This window comes from Drosophila gunungcola, unplaced genomic scaffold (assembly GCF_025200985.1).
Source record: "Drosophila gunungcola strain Sukarami unplaced genomic scaffold, Dgunungcola_SK_2 000083F, whole genome shotgun sequence".
In the NCBI taxonomy this organism is placed as follows: Eukaryota; Metazoa; Arthropoda; class Insecta; order Diptera; family Drosophilidae; genus Drosophila; species Drosophila gunungcola.
This window is the reverse complement of record NW_026453245.1, coordinates 129696-134190: the sequence shown is the minus strand read 5'-3', so window position 1 is coordinate 134190 and position 4495 is coordinate 129696. Positions and strand designations below refer to the sequence as shown.

Genomic DNA, 4495 nt, shown 5'->3' with positions numbered 1-4495 from the left:
GCAGTTTTCTGTGACTTTTTATTAAGACTAGTAAAATTAAATGGAGGTTTTATAAATACAACTCCAATTTCCTTTACAATGAACTTGTCGATGCAAGGAAGGCAATAAGTTTGAGTGTTATCCTGACTTGATTTAGTTAAATCGGTTGAAATTCTTACTTCGATAGGGCCTGATTTAACCGATTTAATTTGATATGAAAGGTATACTACGATAATAGGTTTACTTTTAAAATCTGTTTGTGATAAATATGGTTCTGCTGTGCGGTGTAATAACTCTTTTGAAATAAAGAAGTGCATATTTGTCAATTTCAAAGATTACATTTAAGTCATCATTTAAGTACGTGTGTTCTGTGTTCAAGTGGACTTTCATGTTAGAAAATTTATTGGTAATCAATTGATCATTCAATGTGAAGGCTATAATTGCAAACCTAGGTCGCTCTCGGTTGGCAGCTAGCTTAACGTTCCAGACGACTTCAGTGCCCTGAACCAGTTTTCAGTTAACGTATGTATCCCAACTACTACTAATTCAAACCTCATAATAAAATTCAGTTCGAAACAAACAAAATAAATGAAACTTTAAATGTTCGTGAGAGACCAATCTCAGATGAAAGTATTTCGAAAAAGAAATATCACACATATTCCTCATATCATCAGACATTTAAACCAAAAGATGAAATTCGTATATGTATTCAAAATCAGAACTTGTATTTAATCCCGCACGAAAGCTATCTTAATTTTCAAGGGGTTGTTACGAGAGTGTCAGCCGATGGCACTAGCATCACTGCACAGTAGGGCGGGTCATTAAAAATTTTTTTTTCGACTTTGAAACGCTAATAGGGCTTAAAAGCTGTGTACACATGTCCAGAATACGTGTGCAAAATCCGATTGCTGTGCGACGATGTCTTCCGTCTGCGCATTGACGACAAAAATAAAAAAAAATTTAGGTGAATGTATGGAAAATTGGGAATTTTGGTAATTTTTTTCTGTATCAATGTTCAACTTTTACAAGCCAAAAACGGTTGTCTTGGCCACCAAAACATGTTAAAATTATTATAGAATCTATACCTGTTCTAGAGAACTCTGTCAAAACGTCAAAAAAGTAATCAAATTAGACCTCATTTCCATAAAATCCGCCTACTCACTTCTTCGTGGAAAAAGTTAATATTGAAAGTTTTTGAATTTTTTTTATACCCTTGCAGAGGGTATTATAATTTCATTCAGAAGTTTGCAACGCAGTGAAGGAGACGTTTCCGACCCTATAAAGTATATATATTCTTGATCAGCATCACTAGTAGAGTCGATCTAGCCATGTCCGTCTGTCCGTCCGTCCGTCCGTCTGTCCGTCCGTTTATATGCAAACTAGTCTCTCAGTTTTAAAGCTATCTGCATGAAACTTTCCCAAAAGTTGTCTTTCTATTGCAGGTAGTATATAAGTCGGAACGAGCCGGATCGGACGACCATAGCATATAGCTCCCATAGGAACAATCGGAAAAATAAATGAAAAAAAATTATAACTTTGCTGTTTTTTAATTTTTTTTTTAGTTCTTCGACATATAGTAATGGTAAAATATTTCCGATTTACGGTTTAAATTTCATCAAAATCAGACGACTATAGCATATAGCTCCCATAGGAACAATCGGAAAAATAAATGAAAAAAAATTATAACTTTTCTGTTTTTTAATTTTTTGTTTAGTTCTTCGACATATAGCAATGTTTAATTATTTCAGAATTATGGTATAAATTTTATCAAAATCGGACGTCTATAGCATATAGCTCCCATAGAAATAATAAAAATATATAAAATAACTATCTAATAATTGATCTGCAAATCATCATAGTTTTAATGTTTTTTTTAGCACATACTCAAGTAAATCATAATTTAAATGTTTTCAAAAGTATTTAATTAATGCAATAGCTGCAAGGGTATATGAACTTCGGCTTGCCGAAGTTTGCTTTCCGTCTTGTTTTTTCATTTTTTAAAAATAATTTTCTGATATTTCCAGCTCTTTGCCACCTTAGATTCACTTACATATGTGAATCATAAAGGCCCAGGACTCACCTCTTGGCGGTGGCTGCAATTCGAGTCCCTCCCGTCCCACACCCAGCCAACCACCCTCTCGTGCGGGACGAGTTTTACGTTTTAAAGTCTTTTTTGCTTTCAAACTTGGGCATAAGGTTTCGATCTTGGAGTCTAACGCGTTTGAATCCGTCGCGCGCTGTGTGTCCACATTTTTTACTCGAAGCCTCTGTTACTTCTTTGACAACCCTCTCTACAGATTGCGTATGCGATGCAACGTTGGCTAATCGGACGTCAGGCATTTGGGCAAGCGGAGCTTCTATGATGCGTTCGATTTCCGTCAAGTTGGTGGTTATCGGTGGTTCGGAAATTTTTTACTCGGGCCATTCGATCATCTCTGTATAATCATTTGCAGAGAAATTCAGGATTGGTGGGATGAATTTCCGGACGATAGTAGGGTTGCTGCGTTTGCGGGCCTGCAAAATTCGACGAACTGCTTGTTGCTGCACTTTTATCCTCTCGTCGTGTAACATTGCCACCAAAATATTTTCGTGGTGCGCGTGGAAAGCGTTATCTTGGAGAACCTTTTGTGCTACTTCTTTCAACTGCTTGGGGATAGTACGTAAAGCAATCATTGTATGCCATAGGATTTTAGAAGCGTTTTTTAAAGTGCCCTCACGTTTGCTACGGAACCATGAGGGAGCGTACACTGTCACCACGAACATTGTAAGATTCTTCAAATTGGCTAAAGGTTTTGGAGTAGAAACGTATAGTCTAAGTATACGGCTACCTGTGGTAAGCCATCTTGCGTGATGCATCTTCCCAGGTTTTTTTGTTAGCTCATCAGAGACTACACCACATGATACGGCTTTGCACATATCATATAGGTAGAGTTGGTCAGTGCTGAGCTTATTTTTCTCAACTTCAGGAAGCTCACAGGGTATTGCTTTGAAAATGTTACTTTGCTCTTGTCAATAATAAGTGGGCCTTTCGATGTACATCTATCAGCAGATAAAGCGGGTACACTAAAGTCAGCGCCTTTTATGTCACTGTCACTGTTTCATCGTCACTAGCACACACTGAACCACTGGCTAACACATCTTCAATTGGTCTCTTGTTAACTCTGTTATCCTCGATGGCTTTCCTCTCTTCTCGTTTACGCAGCTTAGCGGTAGTTTTCTTATCCACCGGACCTATGATCATTTTCCGATTTGTACGCTGATCTTGCAAAAACTCCCTTTCCGCTGCTGGCACTTTGTTTTGCAAAGAGCATTTACAGATGGAGTGGTGGCACTTGCAGGCAGCTACATCAAACAACACTCTAAACTTTGCATGAAAAACAGAAACTTTTTTTTTGAAAGCATCACTCTCACTGTCTCTTTGACTTGATTATAGGTAGAAACGTCATTTTTTAACAGTTGCTCCACCTTTCTTATCTTCTTTTAATCCATGTCACACGTAAAAGTAATACTTTAAAGCATCCTTTCGAGTTGGCAGCATGCGCCCATCGAAATCTGTAGGATGCCCTAAAATGTTCAGTGTAAGATTTCTTCGACATACACTCATGTCGATGTGGATAAATACAGATAAACAGCTTTACTACGATTCACTTGTGAACTATTTGAGATACACAAACTAAACAACTGTAGAACAACAGGTCTACATACACACTTTTTTACGTTGACACGCAGAAGTTAGTATTGGGCCCTAACGATTCACACACGTAAATCTAAGGTGGCGAAGGGATGCAAATTTCAAATTATAATTTTCGAGAAATAAATTTAAAGAACACGCAATCTTTCGACTTTAACTTTCAACAAGGTGAAGTGAGTAAACAGCGGATTTCGTGGAAAAACGGTCCGATTCGATTACTTTTTCCGACTTTTTTACAGAGTTCTCTAGAATAGGTATAGATTCGACAGCAATTCATACGTATTTTAGTGTCTGAGAATACCAATTTTGACTAGTTAAAGTTGGAAATATGTAAGTAGAGAAAAATTTTCTAGAATTTGAAATTTTTCGTAAATATACCAAAATTTTTTTATTTTTGTTGTCAATGCGCAGACGGAAGACATCGTCGCACAGCAATCGGATTTTGCACACGTATTCTGGACATGTGTACACAGCTTTTAAGCCCTATTAGCGTTTCAAAGTCAAAAAAAAAATGTTTTATGATCCGCCCTACTGCACAGCTTTTCATTGGTAATTTTGCACCACTCTTTATTATATCATATATTTTAATTTTCTAGCTAATATTATAAATTTCTAAATTAATAGCATCAAGATTTTTTGTCAACAAAAGTACAAGTTCATGCTTACAGTTCAATAAAACTTTTCTATAATCGTAGGCCCAACCCAATAAATTTTTTAAGGGAAGCGAGAAATTAAATTTCGCTGTATTAAAATCAGGTCTTTTACTTCACACAGCATTTTAAGAATTCCGAATATCTAGATGATTTACTTCTAGAAAATGTTTAA

General features: G+C 36.4%; 1 long non-coding RNA gene across 1 annotated transcript; it reads left to right on the top strand.

Annotated features, from left to right (window-relative positions):
* Positions 1–3764: 3764 nt before the first annotated feature.
* LOC128264877 (uncharacterized) lies at positions 3765–4177 on the top strand. Its single transcript, XR_008268783.1, has 3 exons — positions 3765–3843; positions 3910–4000; positions 4082–4177. It is a non-coding gene; the product is annotated as an uncharacterized LOC128264877 (long non-coding RNA).
* Positions 4178–4495: the final 318 nt, after the last annotated feature.